Genomic DNA, 22050 nt, shown 5'->3' with positions numbered 1-22050 from the left:
TAAATTGCATATAAAGACATATGAACGAAGAGATGCCACGATTGACATACAGGGAGAGCTTTTAACTCAATCATCTAGAGGAATATTCAGTGGGTCTAATCTATTGTATTTGACCACCAGGTGTCATTTTATATGAGTTTTGCACTGATGCAAGTCAATGAATTGAGAGAGAAGTATATTTCTTTGTACTTGTATTGATGCAGATTAATTTTTGATGAGTTATGCACTGATAAATATTGAGTCGCTTAATCTCATTGGAAAAAATAGGTTTATTTATTAGTGTATTTTGGATCGAGTTGGTCAAATTAGATTAGAATGTGATTTATTTTTAAAAATTGTGCAATTTAATGTTAATTTAGGCATTTTTTTGGTTAAAGAAAGGGTACAACTAGAAAGTTTTTTAATAATGAGGGAAAATATGACCTCAAAATATGACATAGAAGGAAAATTGGCTCCAAAGTATGACAAAGGGCATCTTTAGCTAATTTTTCTAAGTAGAAAGGTAAATTTGGCCTCAAAATATGACAACGATGATAAACGTGGCCCCAAAGTATGACAAATGATATATTTAGCCTTTTTTTTAAGTAGAGAGGTAAATTTTACCCTTTCCCCTTATCTATAATATGGGTGTACTTGTTATTATTTGTTAATAAAAAATAGTGAAAATTATCCTAAATAAACTTATTAGATTGTTTATTACAAGTTATAGCAACACTTTTCATTAATTACTAGACTAAAGAAATAATTGCAACTTATAGCAACTTTTTAGAAAAATCTTTTTTCTTAAATATCCAAAAATTATTTCTTTTAAAATATTTAATGTTCATATTATTTTCGTATTTATAGCATGTAATGTTTATCACTCTTCATTAAATCTTTTCATAATTATGACAAGTTATAATTTTAGTATCAATGATTTTTTACTTATCATAATTAAGTTTCAAAGTTTGTTCATAATTTAAGGAGTCAAATATAGTAAAAATATATTTTTTACATTGATACTTGATTTTTAATTTTTTTATTTACCTTAATAATTGACTTACTTTCTATATTTTATCACGTTATACAGTATTTCTTTATCGATAAAACTCTTCACTCTTTACAACATTTTTTTCATCTTCTTTTTCTCTCCTTTTGATTCTCATGCGTATGACGTTGGATTTCCCAACATTCACTCATTCGTTTGGGTTTCGCAACAATCACTCATACACTTGGATTAAGAGTGCTTCAATTTAGTTTGCATTTTTTCTTTCTTGAAATATGTCAGAAAAATGCAAATTTGATTCTATTCCTAATAGAAAAATCCCTAGACTAATACAAGAAAATAGTATGATTATTCCATCTAGACCCTTATTATTAAGTTCATGTTAATATGTATATGTTTTGATCATCTTATATTATCCTTTTGCAACGGTAATTATTGCATTCAAATTAATTATCACATATCATATTTGACATTATAAAGACAACTTATATATAGTAGATGACATTATAACAATAAAAGATATGTTAATGGATATTAGAGAAAATATTAAACAATCAGTTATTTGTGTTAATAACAACATAAATAAGGATTTGAATGAAGATCGAAATCTTTCAAAAGAATAATATAGTAAAAATTATCTTGTATATACTTATTACATTATTTCGTGTGTGAAATCTCTATAAAATCAGTATGAAACGAGTATAATGATTACAGAATTTGGTATAGAAATCGACTTTCACCAAATATTATACGTTATTATTTATTTTTGTGTATGAAATAAATATACAAACTTGTATCTTTTGAATTGTTTCATGTATGAAATCTGTATAATATTAATATTACATTCAAGGTATATAAAATAGTTTCTTACATGTTATGTTTACATGGAATGAATATAATGTGATCGTGATATTCAATCAAAAAGATATACTTAAAATTATAAATTGAATGAACTCAGTTTATAAAGTGTTTTCTTACATGTCACATTTGTATGAAATAGATTCATAAATTGATATTTATGAATTGCGGTATTCAATTTAGGTGATATCAATTTATATACTCATTCCATACACTATACGCTTGTCTCTTCGAATCAAGATTCTATCTCATCTACTTTTGTATTAAATTAAGATTTAACGAACACTGTCATCTTTCATACTAAAAAAATAATCAAGATTTATAAAGAAAAGTTGCAGTACATTCAGTTGACACAAATTTAATTCATATCCAATTTATTCAATGATGTGAAATGCGAAACAACTGTTAAATTAGCATAACACTGAATAAAATATTGCTTAAATATCAAAACTAAACTTTGTTCATACCAACAATCATAGAAAGACAACAATAATGAGCATAAAAACACATTAAAATACAATATCCATGTCGATGTATGCCTTGTTTTTTAAGGACAGTTGAACTAACAATGTCTCTCAAAATCTTCGGGCCACCGAGTCTGCTCGTAACATTGTCAGTCACGTCATTTTCACTTATCGCACCATCATCTTGCTTTTGTTCTTTGAAGTTGTGTCTATCCTCAGCTGTATTGCAATTACTTTTACTAATCCTTTGTAGTTTGTACTTGCATCACACATAATCCCGTCAATATCAAAGTCCTTAGGTATACCTGTTTCAACAACTATTATATAATTCTTGCTTTGATCATGCAACCCATAAACATATAGTGACAAATTTTACAAAATTCAACATTTTATCAATAACGAATTTAAGAAAAACATAAAAAAAAAAAATTCTTTAAATTCGGTTGATTTCAAAATATCAATTTTTTAAATAATGTAACATACCTGACGAGTTTCATTTCCCTCCATGACGTATCATGATTGAATGCAAATAATCAAAATTCATAGTTTAATAACACAACAATAACTTATGTTTGCTTTTCTTTCAAAAAAATTCTCAAAAGTTGCATAAAAAAAAAAAATCTGAAATTGATTTACTGGAATAGTAAAATCATGTTGAAAAAAGGATAAAAGTGTATAAAGAAGAAACTCTTAATGGAGGCAGTAAAATAGGAAGAAAAATAACGGTTAGAGAGATTTTGGGATGAGTTTGATATCAATTATTAAGGTTAACTACATTTAAGGAAGGAATATTGTGGACTAGTTATATTAAATTTTTATTTTCCTTTTCTGTAATTATTTTGATATGCCTTTTTAAAAAAACGAAAAATACATTGTTAAGTATTTTTTTTAAATGAAAGTTTCTATAACTTAAAAATTTAAAAGAGCTGTTATAATTTGTACAAACAATCTAATAAGTTTATTTAGTTAATTTTCCCTAAAAAATATGGGCCAGTTAATAAAATGATGAAGCAAAGTTTGCCTGTTCAGATTAGCCCATTTTGGATGCTTTTAAGTATTTATTTTTAGTGTTTGGATAAGATAGGGAAAAGTACTTTTATTTGAGATAAAAGAACAAAAATAAACCCAAAATTATAAGTTAGAATTTTTAACTTATGACTTGTGCTTTTAAGTCATAAGCTATAAACCTATCCAAATAGGCTCAAAGTTCTCTTTTATTTTAAGATATAATTTGCCATGAGTCGTGAGTAGGGTATTTTTGTAGTTTGTCGTTGCATCGGTGTTAGCTTTGAGATTGAAAATAATTGTTTGCATCTTAGTGTCCTTGAAAGTTAATATTTCTCCTTAATGTTATGCACGTATTATGGAGGGAAAGATACATATTTTCAATTTTTTTAATATTTGATTTATCATATGTTTTGGTTGTTGAAATTCTAAATTTGAGGTTCTATTCTAGTTAGAGCTAACAAATCCTCATGTGGCAAGTTTGATTTCTGGTTATAGTGTATTTTTAATTTGGTAATGAGTATTGTGATAAATATTTAGATTGAGAATTAAATATTGACTTCTGCTAAGTTTGATGATTGTTCTCCATTCGTTCACATTTGCTATTGTTGCAAAAACTCACCTTACAAGACGTGATTTTCATTTCTTTTTTATCAGGTTGTACTTCGGTCTCTATTGTTCCTCAATTCGGTAGCTTAAAGTTTTTAATATTAACGATATTATTATTACTGTAAGATTCGTCATACCTTTGTGAGTTTTTTTCTTATTGTTATGAAATTAGAAATAATTTTCTTAGTATGTATTATCTGGCCTTAATATACATTACATAACAGAAGTTAAAGGATCCTAAGCCCTCCTTTAAGAAGAAAAGACAATTTTGCTTGAAAATGGTTGAAACCAAGTTGTTTTATCTAAAAAGACTAGTTACGAGAAGCCTGTGCAAATCACAGACTCAATATCTATTCTAAATAAATATTATAACAATAATTATATCAATTAATGTGACTTCTTTTAAATTTTGAAATTTAAATACATTTATTTTTCAAAGTAATTTTTGCATATATTTTTAAAATATTTTAAATTATCAATTATTGTGATTTATTATTTAAATATACAATTTTGTCTAAAAAGTTTAATCCACGATCAAAATTAAACTCTACAAATGTATAAATTAATAAAGAGCATGAAAAATAAAATTCGATGGGCCCATATTATTGTTTTTCATATAATACGGGCTCAGTATATGTTATTTTTTGTCTTAATTTATGCGACACAAATAGAATTTAGATAATCAATCATACTTTTAACATGTTTTTAAATATTTTAAGCTATTAATTACTGCAATTTATAATATTGTGTATGTAGTTTTGAAATAATATACGTTACTCTCCCAGTCCAAACTTTTGTAGTGTTGATAGTCAATTATATTTTAAAAATAATTTAATTTTTTATTTATTGTGATTTATAATCCTTTTTTTCTATTTCCATTTAAGTGACATTGATATAATTTAGAGAGTCAAACCAAATATTTTATACCTTTTAAATTTTTTAAGTTGTTAATTATTTTGATTTATTGTATTTTTTATATATTCTTTTGAAATATAACAAATTGACTTTTTTTAGATATTTTAATCTGTTAACTATTGTAATTTATAATATATTTTATGTAATTTTCAAATAATATATGTTATTCTCACTGTCCAAACTTTTGTAGCATTAATAGTTAATTATATTTTTTTAAATAATTTAAGTTTTTAATTATTGTGATTTATAATACTTTTTCTTCTATTCCTATTCTAAGCGGCATAATGCTTAGATGATCATAATAATTAATTATGAGTAATATAGTAAAGTCACAGTTGAAACAATGAAGCAGACATATTTTAAATGACTCACAACAACTAATTAGAAGTGATATAACAAAATTATTATAAGAAATACTTGTGAAAAAAAATTTAAGTGGGACTCATATAAGACGCCAAGTTAATTTAAAATATCAAGAGTTAATTTATCATTTTACACCAGAATCTATTTTCAAGAGTTAATTTTTAATATTTAGATGACTTATAATAATTAATTAGGGGTGATATTTCCTAAAATTATGATTGAAGTAGCTGAAGCAGACATGTCATAAATGACTATTTAAATTTTTTTTTTAATTAAATATTATTATTTTTTTAATACATAAATAACTTCTAATAATTAATTAGAGTGATATTGTAAAATTACGGAGCAAGCAACTGAAGCAGACAGCATAAACAGACATGTTGACGCTTTGCTGCCTGCTTTACTTCTTATTTAGTAAAAGTTACGATTGAAGTAGCAGAAACAGACATATAATAAATGTCTATTTTATGGTTTTTTTATTAAACTAGTTTAATCCCATGTGTCTCGCACGTATAACGTTTGATTATTTAAAATTAAATAATTTTATTTATTGTGGAGATTTTTAATGAAGTGTAAAAAGTTCAAATCACTTCTCCAATATCTTTCACACTTTAATTTAATCATGTAAACATAAATATATATTTTAGTGTAAGCACATATATATTTACCACCAAAAGTTTTAAGTGATTAATGGATCATCACTTTTATGTTTGCCATGGAGTACCTCTTTCCCTTATTGTCAGGGGATAAAGAGACACATCAATTTGAATCATATTTGTGGTGCGATTAATTTTTTTTATGTTTAAAATTTTTTCTTTTTTTTTAAAAGTCAAATCTTTACAATCATTTAATTTTTTTTATATATAAATAACTTATAATAATTAATTAGGGTAATATAGTAAAATTATGATTGAAATAGCTGAAGCAGACAACATAAGCAAGCATGTTAACACTCTATTGCCTGCTTTACTTCTTATTAGTAAGTAATAATTTTGTAATACTAAGATGATTTATAATAATTAATTAGGAGTGATATTTACAAAAATTATGATTAAAGCAACTGAAGCAGACATGTCATAGATGTCTATTTTTTTTATTAAATATCATTAATTTTTTAATACATAAATAACTTATAATTAGTAGACATATTGACACTCTATTGCCTGCTTTACTTCTTATTTAGTAAATTATTAAATATTATTATTTTTTTCATAAATAGATGACTTATAATAATTTATTAGGGGTGATATTTACTAAAATTCCGATTGAACAACTGAAGAAGACATGTTATAAATATCTATTTTACTTTTATTAATTAAGTATTATTAATTTTTTAACACATAAAAAATTATAATAATTAATTAGGGGTGATATAGTAAATTACATAGCAAGGAGCTGAAACAGGTAACAAACACAGACATGTTGATGCTCTTGTGCCTGCTGTACTTCTTATTTAGTAAAAATTACGATTGAAATAGTTGAAACAGACATGTCATAAATGTCTATTTTACATTTTTATTAAACTAGTTTAATCACACGTGTCTCGCACGTATAACGTTTGATTATTTAAAATTAAATAATTTTATTTATTGTGGAGATTTTTATTGAAGTGTAAAGAGTTCAAATCACTTTTCAAAAGATCTTTCACGCTTTAATATAATCATGTAAACATAAACATATATTTTAGTGTAAGCACATATGTATTTTACCACAAGAAGTTTCAAGTGATTGATGGATCATCACTTTTGCGTTTTCCATGGAGTACCTCTTTCCCTTTCTGTCAGAGAATAAGAGAGACACATCAATTTTAACCATATTTGTGGTGCGATTATTTTTATTCTATCTTTAAAATTTTTTCTTATTTTTTAAAGTCAAATCTTTACAATATCAATTGATAATATTCTTATTACATACTTTAAACTTTTAAGAATTTAGTACTTCTTAATTTTTTCTTATTCTAATGCTTTTGTATTTATTGTTAGATTTTTCAAACATTTTAAAATAAAATTTAGTTGATTTAGAATTATTAAGCTAATGAAAAAAGTATTAGTTGTTATTAATTTTGATGAATTCTAATAAAAAATATTTTATCATAAATACATTTAACTCATTTCTACTTTTAAATATTAGAAAAAAAAAAGTAAAAAGATAATTTTGTCTAAAGTAAATACTTTTAATGAAGAAAAAAAAGTTTAAATAACATTTCCAAAATCCTTCACACTTTTAATATATTATAGATATTATTAATTTTTTAATATATAAATAACTAATAATAATTAATTAGGAGTGATATAATAAAATTATAATTGAAGCAGGTGAAGCAGACAGCATAAGCATGCATGTTAACGCTCTCTGCCTGCTTTACTTCTTATTAGTAAGTACTAGTAGTATAGTCCGGGCGCTGCCCAAGCCCAACAATAGTAATTCACAAGAGGTAAAAATAAACCAAACTCTAATTTCCAAGGAAAAAAGTCATTTTTTGTTTTTTTGGTATCTTACAATTAAAATAACATTAGGACTAATCAAAGAGAACGGAGGGTGTATTATATAATAATAATTACATGGTGTTGTAGAAACATTTTTGGGGAATTGCGGTGGTGGAAATATCTATGATGCAGCAAGAGTCTTCTTGGAGTATGATGAAAATCAGACATATTCACAAACCAATAGATCACGATATCACCTATTTCAACATCCCAATTTACATGAGCTAGATCACTAAGATACTAAAATAGAAAGATAATTATATACTCACCCCTTACACAAATAAGCTTTTGACATTGAAAGATCCAACTCAACGGTCTTGTTCGCATCAACAACTTTTGCTCACATGGAAACATAATTACGATACTACCCACCTTAGAACTATTAATTAGTATAGATATAAAATAAGGTTACTATTTATAGTATATAGTGAAATATAATGATGTATGCAAACACATCCAAGTAGGATTCAGGAAAATATCAGACTTTGATGCATATATATATATACATAATTGGGCATATAGAGATGTCTTTCCAGGACGTGATATCAATGAACGTCATTCAAACTTAATTGAACATTATAAAATAAGCAGAATTACCACACAAAAAAGTGTCCGCAATAACAGCTTATTTTATTACTAAAAGAGGCAATAACAGTTGCCTTTGTGAATCCTCCTATTCATTCTGATAGTCCATCTCATTCGAGACTAAAAAAATTAACTTTTTAAGTCAGATTAAGGTTCACAAGATTCTCTTAAATCTGAAACTAATCAATTAACAAAAATATCATAGGAAAAAAGTTCCCATGGCCATAGATTCTTCCATTACTAGAATAGAGGCAATAAGGGTTGGCTTTGTCAATCCCCCCTATTCATTCTTTATTTATTTGATAACTGTGGTGTCCGCAGTTTATTTCTCAAACAACATCCACATTAATGTAAAGTTATATATATATGTATGTATGTATGTATGTATGTATGTATGTATATTGGTTGTACTACCTTTCTTGATCGAATGTGTCTAGGAGCAAAATCAAGCTGGCGCTCCAGATTCTAAAGTTCTTTTTTATTTAACGAATTCAATTCTTATCCTACATAATGCCTGGAAACATCAAAATTGAACCACCAACAAAACTTTTAGGAAATATTCTGCAAAAACTCAAGTCTAGCCTTAAGTTTTACATGTTCCAGATTTCAGCTTCCCTGCACCAAATTAATTTTACTACATCACCCTCAGAAATGAAAACAACAGTAAAGAGATCATAGAAACTAATAATGAAAAATTAGCAATAACAAATTAGTGCAATAACCGAAACACCACTACAACCAATCAATCAAAGAGACAAAATAGTGAGCAACACTAACTCAAAGCAACAAAACTAAAGAAAATTAACTGAGCAAATGATTTCTGTTGTTTCAAAGATACTGACTTCACATAAAGATGAAGTGCTGGATTGGGTATTGATGTTCCGGCATTTGACGAAACGCTGTGCATCTTTTTCTTGGGAAAATTGTACGTTTTCAAGTAACCAAGGTTGCATTTAATACTGGATTTTAGTGTTTCAAGGTAAGGAGATAGTTGAAGGATAAGACTCAGGAAATTAGCAGAAAAACACTACTAATGGTCAAAATGGTGGACCACCAGTCTTGCGATGGACCACTAACTTGACCACCAGACCCAAAACAAAATTCAGGATTTCAGAAGACCCAGTGACAGTCAAAATGGTGGACCACCAGTCTAGTGATGGACCACAAACCTGACCACCAGGCCCAAACAGAATCTGGCATTCTGAAATACTCAGCAATGACCCATGTGGTGGACTACCAGTCTTGCGACGGACCACCAGTTTGGCCGGTCAATTTGGATATGGTTTTTCTAAATTTAAATTTTAAATTCTTTTTACCTAAAAACATATAAATACCCAGTTTTAGGTTTTATTAGGGATATTTTATCTTTTATCAGAGTTTTTCTATTGTTGAAATGTATTGTACGTAGTTTTTGTAAGAGTTTCAGTCTAGAATTGTGGATCCAGATTTTATTATCATTTTCACTATTGAAGATTGAAGAACAATAATTGTGACTTTTGTAAGTAAATTCTAAATTAATTTATGAATAACACTATGATTTCTTCTCATTCTGTGATAGAGATGTGTGGCTAAGCTCCCATAACTAGGGTAATGTATCCTTGATGTGAATAGCTGATTGGGGGTTGTGAATTTAGTAGATTCCCATGATTAATTGATGTTGCATAAATCCTTTTTCACTTTAATGACTTTTCTTGGTTGCAAACTCGAAAAGTGAGTCCAAGAACATTATTTATTCGAATAGAAAAGTGTTTGTTGTGAAAATAAATGGGTTTACATAAATCTAAAGGCTTTAACCTTTGGATAGAGGGTAGATGCCTTAACCGGATCAACCTATGTGAGAATATAGTTGAATAAATCATACGTTGCTTAAGTTTGAAAGAATTAAGGGATAAGTTACTTATTTAGGTTGAGAAACTAATGGGTAAACCATAGAATTCAATTACTCTTGCAATTAGAATTGTTCATTAGGAATTCAAAATAGTTCACAACCTTAGCTGCTTAAGCATCTTGGTAATCATAACTCTAGTTTGACTACTCTTAATGAATTACGATTTGCAATACAATCTACAGTTGGATTACTTTCTGTGACAAGCATTTGAATACAATAGATAAATCAAAACCCCACTTTATTCTAGAACCTTTGATCAATAGTCTAATAAAAACCATAATACTTAGTGAACACAGTATTCCCTGTAGGATTCGACACCCAACCCAGTTGGGTTCTATACTTGACAGCGATAGCTTACCCTTTCTAACGAGAGTTGTAATTTGGGCGTAACAAATTTTGGTGCCGTTGCAAGGGAATATGGTCGTCCTTTAAGTTTGTGATTGTTAATTAACCTTTGGTCAAGTTTCCCAAATTTTACTTTTGTTTGTTATTTTTTTTTGGTGCAGGTTAGTTATTATATATACCAATTACACAGAGATCAGGTGCACCATTATTACCACTACATCCAGAACCGTAGTTGATTATCAGGATGGCAGAACCCCAAGATGAAGAAATGCTAGCTGCTTTGGCTAGAGCCTAAGTTAATCAGCAGAATAACGGCCAACCGGCATGTTATCCTAATGCTAATGATGATGGTTTGGGGGAGGATGAACTTGTTATATCCTGTTAACCCAAGACGTGCAGAGAATGTAGCTGCACTGGTAAACAACAACATAAATAGGAATTGCCCCTTCAGGACAAGGAATGAGCGACAACCTGTGCAATTTGATCTGAATGACGACGAAGATGGAATGGATGGAGTAAGTGCAACTAGAGCTATTATTCCTATACCTCTAGCACCATGAGCTAAGTTCAATATTACAAGTATAATGATTCAACTCCTTCATCTCAAGGGGTTGTTCGGTGGACTCCCAGGGGATGATCCTAATATGCATTTAGTGAACTTTGTAACTATTTGCAAATCCTTTGATAACTCAGGAGTGGGACAAAATGATATTCGACTACACTTGTTTCCATTGTCTATGTCTGGAAAGGTAACACTATGGCTTAATGGACTGACTCCCGATTCTATAACCAACTGGAGGCAATTGAAAGAGGCTTTCTTAGAAAGGTTCTTTCCACCTTCTAGAAGGGTACAGTTGAGGGATGAAATTAGTAACTTTCGACAGCTCTCCACTGAAGCTCTTCATGAAACTTAGGGAAGGTTTAAAAAGAAGAAGATTCAATGCTCGAACCATAATATGACATATATTTATTTGATGGAGACTCTTTATCGAGATTTAACACTATTACAAAGCCAGTTGTAGATAATGCTGTAGGAGAATCATTTGTGGATCTCACTTTTCCAGAGGCCTCAAAGATGCTTGATCAGATGACCAAACAAAGTAGAGCTTGGCATACCAAGGATTCTATGGTATCAAGCCCTACCATTTCTGGTGGTATAAATGCAGAGCAACGCAAGAAGAAGGAGGAACGTGACCAGTACATGGCATACTTGAAGACGTAAATGGATTTATTGACCAAGTATTTATTATCTGGAAAGACTGAGAAAGTCAAAAGCTGTAGAATCCCAAGGTAGAGTTGACTCTGATTCAGAAGAAGAGGAAAACTATCTAAACAACCAGGGGTGTTTCTATGGCAATAGCTAAGGGGACAAAGGTCGGAATCATTATGACAAAGCTAGTTATACAGATAGGGACCAAGGGATTTGGAAGAATAATAATGACAGGAGTGGACTGTATGTACCTCCTGGAATTTGTGATAATGCTGCCACTAGTTTAGGCAAAATATCCATGGAGGACATAATGGAAAAACTTATGAAGGGATTTAAGACAAAAAATACTCGGGTGGCGATGATAAAGAGTGACTTATCTTCCATGAGTCAATTAGTAAATTCGCTCTCAACTGCTACCAAATAAATGGAGTAGCAGATGAGCCAATTATCCGTAGCATTCAACCAAAGAAAGAATAAGACTCTACCAAGTGATACAGTTTAGAATCTGAGGACTAACGGATCATGTATGGCTATCATAACTAGGAGCGGTAAGATGTTATCTGGTCCATGTCTGGGAGCATCCTCTTATATAAATGAGGTCAAAATGGATGGAGATATAGTTGATGAATCTCCAGTGGTGCCTATAGAGTTAAGAGGTTTAGAAAAATAAGATTTTAGAAGTAGAAAAACCACCTAAGTCGAAGCAAGTTAGTGATGTAAAGAAAGAAATAAGAAAGAAGGTAGAAGTTGCTCCAATTGAAATCCCAAGGCCACCACCTCTATTTTCATAATGATTAAAGAAGAAAGAAGATGATGTAAATTTTAGCAAATTCATGGCTATGTTGAAGCAGTTGACAGTGAATGTGCCCTTAGTTGAAGCACTGGAATAAATGCCCTGAAATGCTAAATTTATGAAATACCTATTGACGAAGAAAATGACTGTGAGCTATGAAATGGTAGACAATCTTTATCATTGTAGCGCTATTGCTACAAGATCTATTGTGCAGAAAAAAGCTGATCCGGGAGCATTTACTCTCCCATGTACGATTGGATCGCTAAGTTTTAAAAGGGCCCTTTGTGATCTTGGGACAAGTATAAATCTGATGTCATTGGTATTTTTCAAGAAACTAGGTTTGAGAGATCCTACGACCACCAATATGCGGCTTCTAATGGTGAATAGATTAGTGAAAAGGCCGATTGGGATTCTACATGATGTACTTATAAAGGTGGCTGATTTTATATTTCCTGCCGACTTTGTAATTATTGATTGCGAAGTAGACTTCGAAGTACCCATAATTTTGGGCAGTCCATTCTTAGCAACTGGGAGAGTGTTAGTTGAACTGGAGTTGAATAAGCTGAAATTTAGGCTCAATGGGAAAGAGGTTAGTTTTGAAGTGTGTAAATCTATGAAATAACAAAAGAAGATGACTGTCTTCTCAATTGTTGATGTATTCTATGAAGATGAGTGAGATGTATTAATTAAGGATAGGTCTGCTATGGAGACCATGACTGGTGTGGTTGAACTTAAAAGCAAGGGTATTAGTGCTTTCAAAGTGGATGGACTAGGAATAAAGTAGTTTCTTAATTCAATAAGTTAAGTAAAGAGGTATCAATAAGGTATTAACAAATTTTGAGTAGTCAAGATGAATGAGTCATGCCGTGATGCTAATCAGGTGCTGCTTGGGAGGAAATCCAAGGTATTTTATTGTTCGTATTTGTCTTGTATGGTTGACATCATATCTTGGTACCTATGGTGCCACAGGTATGTTTCTAATTCTCTTGTTTTGATTTGACACATTGCAGACATTGCATGATTTTAAGTTGAGGGTGTATAGGGCTACTTGTGGGTGTTGATGTCCTCTTGGAGTTTTTGTTGCCGTGTCTCTTTTCCCCAAAGTCTTGTTCCTAGTAGAGCCGGCATGTTTAGACGTATTGTGTTTTTTTATGTGATGTTTTATGCTTAACTGGGAGAAAAATAATTATCTAGGGCAGTTGGCATATTTTTATTGATTTTGGGACAAATGATAAATAACCCTCCAATTGTCTATTTTGTAACTATGTGATATGTATCTATATATGACTATTGTGAATCATTTTATGGCATTAGTATTAGGGACACAATGATCATTACTAATAATTACATAACCCGATCAAGTAGTAGCTTGTGATATACCTTTGTGCCAAGTATGTGTGAGATATTACCAAGTTTCTTTGTGTGTTAAATCCAGAACTTGCCCGGTTAGTCTTACCTAGATTGTAGGATAGTGGTTAGGAAAAGATCATAGGCCATTTTTTATATTAGTCCACTTTTAGCCTAAATGTCCTTCTATGTATGAATGATATCCCTTGATCCCGATTTTGAGCTTGTATGCCTGTTTTTCTTGTAGACCTATCACCTTCCCATTTGTATCACAATGAACCTTTTTTGGCCCTGGTTCTCCTTGGACATTGTACACTTTGACTTAGGCAAATATCCTAAGTTGAGGGTGGCAAGGCTGGGTGTGGTAGAAAAAGAATAAGGAAAGAAAAACTGTGAAAAAAAGAAAATGAAAGAGTAAAAGACTCTACCCAGCTTGAAGTTTCTTTAATAAAGAAAGGGAGAAATTAGTTAAAGGTTAATAAGTGAGACTCCAAAATTTAGTGTAGTGCCAAGGAGGCCTAGTCACTTTAAATATCTTTATGTATTATACCATACACAATCCTGCGTTACAAGATGAAGAAAAGTTCTATAGTGATCCTAACTTAACTATATGAAAGATTAGGTGATGAAAATAAGGGCAAGCTTATGGTATTTGACATACATTGATTGAAACTTTTTTCTGAGAGTGAGTGTCTCTTAACCGTTCCTGCATTGACATGCTTGATTTCATATATAAGTGAGGAGGGACTTTTTTGTTGTAAGGGCACATGGATTTTATTGCTGTCTGCTTACTTGTTTTGGTAGTGTAACTTGTACATAAGTGTGGTTGTTTGTTGCTAATATGAAGCCATAGCTTGATTTCTTTGTATCAAATTATTGACTTTCATTAATATACACAGTTGAGTTTAAAGTGATTGAACTTGGAGAGGGTAATGTGTTTTGAACTAAAATAGATGATTGACTGTCATAGGTATCTTATATTTCTCTTAGTTAAGCATCATAGTATGGTATTATGTAGTTGCTTGAGGACAAACAATTGTTTTAAGTTGAGGGTGTTGATATTTCAGCTTTTGATGGAACATTGTGCATTTTCTTCTTGGAAAATTATATGTTTTCAAGCAACCAAGGTTGCATTTAATGCTGGATTTTAGTATTTTAGGGTATGGAGCTAGCTAAAGGAGAAGACTCAGGAAATTAGCAAAAAAATACCACTAACGGTCAAAATAGTGGACCACCAGTCTTGCGACGGACTACCAACTTGACTACCAGACCCAAAACAGAATCCACGATTTCAGAAAACCCAGTGACGATCAAAATGGTGGATCAACAACCTTACGATGGACCACCGACCTGACCACTAGGCCCAAACATAATCTGGCATCCTTAAACACTCAGCAACGACCCATGTGGTGGACCACTAATCTTGCGATGGACCACCAGTTTGGCCATCTATTTGGACGTGGTTTTTCTGAATTCGAATTTTAAATTCTTTTTACCTGGGAATATATAAGTACCTAGTTTTAGGTTTTATTAGGGAGATTTTATCTTTTATCAGAGTTTTTTCATTTTTGAAACGTATTGTACGTAGTTTTTTTGGGAGATTCAGTCTAGAATTGTGGATCTAGATTTCATTATCATTTTCTCTATTGAAGATTAGAGAACAATAATTGTGACTTTTGTAAGTAAATTCTGAATTAATTTATGAATAACACAATGATTTCTTCTTGTTCTGTGATGGAGATGTGTGGCTAAGCTCCCATAACTAGGGTTATGAGAGCCTTGATGTAAATAGCTGATTGGGGGTTGTGAATCTAGTAGATTTCCATGATTAATTGATGTTGCATAAACTCTTCTTCACTTTAATGATTTTTCTTGGTTGCAAACTCGAAAAGTGAGCCCAAGAACATCACTTGTTCGAATAGAAAAGTTTTTGTTGGAAAAAGAAAGGGTTTACATAAATCTAATGGCTTTAACCTTTGGATAGAAAGTAGATGCCTTAACCGGATTAACCCACGTTAGAATATAGTTGAATAAATAATACGTTCCTTAAGTTTGAAAGAATTAAGGGATAAGCTACTCATTTAGGTTGAGGAACTAATAGGTAAATCATAGAATTTAATTACTCTTGCAATTAGAGTTGTTCATTGGGAATTCAAAATAGTTCACAACCCTAGCTGCTTAAGCATCTTGGCAATCATAACTCTAGTTTGACTACTCTTACTAAAGTACTATTTGCAATACAATCTACTGTTGGATTACTTTCTGTGACAAGCATTTGAATACAATTGATAAATCAAAACCCCACTTTATTCTGGAACCTTTGATCAATAGTCTAGTAACAATCACAATACTTAGTGAATGTAGTATTCCTGTGGGATTCGATACCTAACCCGGTTGGGTTCTATATTTGACAATTTCCGCTTACACTTTCTAAAGAGAGTTTTAATTTAGGCATATCAGGTATTGGTATACAAAAACAACAACAATAAAAACAACATACCTTGTGTATTCCTGGATGTGGGATCTAAAGAGGGTAGACGTATAGAGCATACTTATGCCTTGCCCCTACCTCGTGTAGGTAAAGTGAACATGTCTTTATAGTGACCAAATATAGAGAAGATTTCCCAGGAAAGTACCAGTTTTTCTTTAAGTTTTTAGAAGAAAGATTCATCCCCTACTAGAACTAATCAATCAAAGAGATAAAATAGAAAATAACACTTAACCAAAGCAACAAAACTAACGCACACTAACTATACATATCTCTTCTTTTGGGTATACAAATGTCAAAGATAGTGTCATTTGGATATACACATATTAGAAAAAAAGAAAAAAAACTAGTACATACAATTCATGTACATCACAAACTTGTGAGAAATCGGGCAGAAATAACCAATATCTGAAAATATAGTGTGTGAACATGAGCATACTTTGCATATTCCTTCTTTGTTGCATCCAAGACATCTTCTACCCAAGAACTATCATCTTCTCAACAACGTAGTAGGACATAAGGTTCTTTATGTTTAAACAAGCTCTGTAGTACAAAGATTCATTTTTAAGTTATGCGTAACGAAGGAAGCAACATAAGTCCAAAAATTCAGGTAGATTGTAGAGAAAAAACATAAACATTGTCGAAACTTTGGCACAACACTCAACACTTAGTAAAAAATATGATAACCTTTTTACTATCCCCAAAAGAATGTGAAACAACTTAAGATACAGAAAAATAAAACATCAACTTCCAAGGGGTCCAACTTGAAGAATATAAGAAATAAAAGATATCACTTTAGGCTAATGCTAACATGCAGTTGGTGGAATTTGTCTCCTATGCAACTTATTCAAGCGAAAAGTCATAAATGTTTTGTTTAAGAAAATTCTCACAATCACAATAAGTTGTTGAATTTCGTAGATAATTTCTTTTATCGGTAAAGTTTCTATACCTATTTCATCTGAGGTAATTGTATGGATTGCATACAATTTACCCTCTCGAGATCCCACTTTTTAGGACTATACTAGATATGTTGTTGCTGTTGTGGTAAGGCTTCTATAAGATCGTTTTTCCCTAACCAATACATAAAGAAAATATTTGGAGATGTTGCAAGCTGGTAATATAATAAAAATTGTACTTTAGGTTTTGTGACAATTGAGATAAGCTACTGCTATAATGGAAAAAGGGAGCCACATTTAAAAACTTTTTGAAAAAATATATGATGAGCATAGAAAGACATAGAGTAGAGGATTGATACATTAACCTTTCTTTTATCAACTATTATGAATAAACATGAATCCCCTATGATACCTAGCATAAACATGACCTTAGTGTATTAAAACATTCTATTCACTAAGCGTATGTAATAGAACAGAGTGAAAAAGTTTTCTCGAAATCAAAGGGGTACTAACTAAAGTTGAGTACCCTCCAAACATAGCAGCAGAACAACATAAGCAAATATCACTTAGAAGAACGAATGTAGGAACATCTCATCTCAAGTAACTACTGGCTATGATGCAAAGTCAAACAATAACTATGTTCCAATCAAAGTAAAAAGTATTTCATATTCTCGAAAAGAATTTACATTAGAACAGTCAGGTTACAATTAATCTCCATAATGTTTCTACAAATTTGGAAAAGTTCCATGAGTAATAGCTTATATATATTAGTAAGAACATTTTGTATGGCATGATTTTTCACCATCAAGTCGACCAGTTTAAACAACTTTACCTGCCAATAAGGAATATTTTGTGTAGTAGTCCCGGTTGGATACCCTCTTTGTTGTTAATATTTCATGTGCCCTTATCCTTTCAGCTATTTTAAGTGAATTTTGGATGAAAATCAATTTATTTGAACCTGCAACATACATGTAACTAAAATATAAGAGATATTAATACAATCATATTGATGCACTGAACAGTGAGCTATAGGCATTTAACGTCCGTAAACACAAATACTTTCCTGTTGATTTAGAGTAGATAAAAATAATAGAGTGGTAACTTGTTCAATTTTGCTAAGAGATACATGGGAGGAAAAGTTTTGAACATGTTAACCTCACACATTTCACAAACTGCACCAATCAAGGGTAGTTACTACTACAATTGTTCATCGATTAAGTATCTTTCTGTAAAGCCATCCTGGAGGCTCAGGGAGGATAATCATGAGTGCAAACTGAATAATTACTGGAAGTCTAGCAATACCAAGCATCCAACGCCACGTTCCCTTTACCTAAAGATAAGTTGAACATGATTTACTACATTTCTTAGATAGACTAAGTAGACTTAAAATATGTATAAGGAAGAACATTACCAGTCGTAAAACCTAAACAAAAAAAATACATACATGGTGTCCTATAATTGAATGGAAACAAAGAGTTATATACTGGAATGTACTTCTTAAGTGCTATTTACAAAGAAATAGAACACTACTTTGCTCAATCCGCACCAATTATTCCCTGAGCTTCTCAAGTTCTATCTCTTCTAGTTGATTCTCTTTGATCAAAATGCTTTAGGGTTAGGTGTTATTTACAAATAAGAACCGCCCAGAATTAAAAGGCATTAATAAAGAGAAAACTTAAGAAAAAGGAAATATATAAATGTTTCATGAGATGTAGGATACCTATCACAAAAGAGGTTTACATTTCTTGCACTAAAGCTTAATTTCATTACCGTGAAAATTTTTCAGAAAGCATTAAACCATACATCTTTCAAAGCTGATCATATTGCACAATGTAGGAAATAATGTTACTCGATGTAAAGTTAACAAATGATTCATTCTTATTACTATTTGATGAAGAAAAAATTGTTTTAAGATATAAGTACATACGCAAGCATTGCAAGGCCTAGATCAAGCAAACAATGATCTTCTGCTTCAAAAGGATTAAAATTCTTTTGTATATGGTCAACACTGGCATGATCCAAATAATACATCCTCATATTCTTTCTAAAAATAGAATCTTGAATCAGAATCTCTTTATAGAAAATGATAGATTTAAAAAACCAAAAAAATGATCTAGTTGGAAACCTATGTCAGAGGGATTAAGATATACCATCAAGTAGCCTTTGGTGATTAAAATTTGCTTCACTGGCTAAAAGTATGTCTCTATTTATTCTAAGAATATGCTGCACAATTAATAACACATTTTGTTATAAGAAACTAAAGCAACATTCAAGATGGTATATCTCCACAAAAAAGCCCCTACAGTCAAGCTAAAGGCTATCTTATAAATTATGTATAATTGCTAAAGGAGCATTAGTCATAAAAAATATTCAATAATTAAAGCTGAACTATTTAACTACTACAACCACCTCCAAGAAGACCCAAAAAGGATTAAACTTCAATAATATCATATCATTTCTCAAAAGATCAGAGAGATAGAGAGAGTAAAGAAAGCATGGGTGGTTGTGGTAGTTTGCTCTAAACTTAAAGATTCTTCATAGGAATTTCCCAAAACTACAACTATTGAAGAAACCAGAAAAAGGATCAGAGTTGAGCAATATAATATTATTTTTCAAAAGATTCAAAAGATAAAATTTAAAAAATTATATAATATGGGGTTTTGTCATTTTTCTTTGAATTTCCTAAAGCTATTCAAACAGATATTCAAGAAATAAAAAAAATGATCATACTTGAGCTACATCATAACATTACTCAAAAATATTCAAGACACAAATTAAGAAAGTAGAAGCTAAAATTGTGTTAGTTTTATCTAAATTGCCCAAAACTACTCTGATAACTATTCAAGAAACCAAAAATGATCAAACTTTAGCAATATCACAACATTTCTCAAAAGATCAAAAAGACGACGCAAGAAAATAGAACCTGAAATTTTGCTAATCAGCTTTGAAGATCGAGATTCCTCAATAGAATTGCCTAAAACTCAAATAATTTTTCAAGAAACCAAAAAGGATCAATAAACCAACAAAGAATAACCTTGAAAACTATTATAATTGTTATAGGACTAAAGAAAGAATAGTCAAATGAAATTACAATAATAAAAAATTGAATCTTTTTAATATTTAAAGAAAAAAAATACAAATAAAAAAAACTTACACTATTTAAATTGAAGATCTGAGGAGTACAAGAAGACTATCAAGATGACAATAAGAAGATTTTGAGAATTCTTCAATGAAAAGGAACAAGCTTTCATAAAAAAAGAAACATTAGAAATGACACCTGTTGTCTTTGTCATTCTCAGAGTTACACGTGCACTGAAATTTAAAATTGCCAATTTGCCCTTACTAATGAAATGACAAAAATAAACCTTGGGAAGCTGGTAGGACAACCTACACCTGCCAGCTTCCACCTGCCTACTTTATGGAAATTCTATATATTAGTACATTGTGGCAAAAGGAGTCAAGAGAAAAAAAGAACATGAAAAAATTGAAGGAAAGGTGTCTTTTAAGCCTAAATATGGAATTGGTGACATTGACCAACTTAAAAGGTCAAATATAATTAAGAAACTTGATTATGTTGATTGTGAAATTGATTAATATTTTTAAAATTTTCTAATCATTTTAAAAATACAAATCAACTCACACTCCTCTTCTCTTCAAATCAACCATCTCTCTCCCTCAATAGTTTCTTTAAAACTTCTCCCAATCAACAGTTCTGCAAATTTCACTTTTCAATCACCGGCGACTTCAACCTCCAACAATAAATAGTTGGGCTTCTAGTTTCTTTTAGACTTTTAACCATCAATCGACGTGACAACATTTCTCTTCGATGACTTTATCATCCCTTTTCTTCTTTTTTCACAGGTAAAAAACTAGGACTTTTTTATTATGAAGAAAAAAAGGAACTTAAGACAACTTCTCTTCTAGTATTGATTAGCAATTTCAATATTTTTTTGCTTAAATTTGGAATGGGGATCGAAGAAAACCATAATTTCTGGTATTTCTTCTCTTTTATTTTTGAAGTGAAATATGATTTTTTGTTGTTACAGTAGTTCTTATAGTTGAACTGTTGATTAAATTCATTGGTGTTATTAGTATTTGTGTTTGTGTTGGTGTTGCGTGTGTTATGTTGGTGTTGCTGGGTTGATTTGTTGTTGTTCTTAGTAAGAATGGTGTATTTGATATTAAATGGCGATATTGTTGTTGATCTATTGAACAAACTCTTGCAATTGTTTTTTTCTGCAATCGATTTACCATCTAATGCAACAGATTTACCATATGATGCAACAGATTTATCATCTATTCAACTGATGAACCATCTGTTGGATGAAATCCTATCAACTATTCCACCAGGACGACATGTCCAAGACTTTGATTTCTTCCAATAGATCATTCATCTGTTACAACAGATGACCCTTTTGTTGGAAGAAATCTAAACAATATTGATAGTTGATAACAGTTTCAATAGATCACTTATATATTATAACATATGAATGATCTGTTGCACAAACTAGTCATTTATTTCAATAGATGAGTGATCTATTGGAAGAAATCACAATAGTATTAAACAATTTTTATTGTTTCCAATAGATTACTCATTCGTTGCAATAGGTTAGCTATATGTTGCAACAGATAACCCCCTACTGCAATAGAGGTGTGATCTGTTGGAACTATTATTTTACTTTGTTGTACATATTAGATTTACGGTTATCCTTTTTTAATGATGCATCAATCAATTATAATTTTTTTTTATTGTTTTGTTACTTTTAGATAATATGGCTGTCAAAAGAAAAGAAATAAAATCAAGTCCAAGTAA

The 22050-nt window shown here is 30.5% G+C and overlaps 1 long non-coding RNA gene across 1 annotated transcript; it reads right to left on the bottom strand.

Moving 5' to 3' along the window:
- Positions 1 to 16614: 16614 nt before the first annotated feature.
- On the bottom strand, positions 16615 to 20453 carry LOC107872394. The gene is made up of 4 exons (XR_007055615.1): positions 20392 to 20453; positions 20161 to 20211; positions 18070 to 18195; positions 16615 to 16884 (listed from the first exon to the last, which is right to left on the bottom strand). It is a non-coding gene; the product is annotated as an uncharacterized LOC107872394 (long non-coding RNA).
- Between the last annotated feature and the right edge of the window lie 1597 nt (positions 20454 to 22050).

This window comes from Capsicum annuum, chromosome 5, assembly GCF_002878395.1.
Source record: "Capsicum annuum cultivar UCD-10X-F1 chromosome 5, UCD10Xv1.1, whole genome shotgun sequence".
In the NCBI taxonomy this organism is placed as follows: domain Eukaryota; kingdom Viridiplantae; phylum Streptophyta; class Magnoliopsida; order Solanales; family Solanaceae; genus Capsicum; species Capsicum annuum.
The sequence above is the reverse complement of the archived record's forward strand: the minus strand, read 5'-3'. Positions and strand labels throughout refer to the sequence as shown.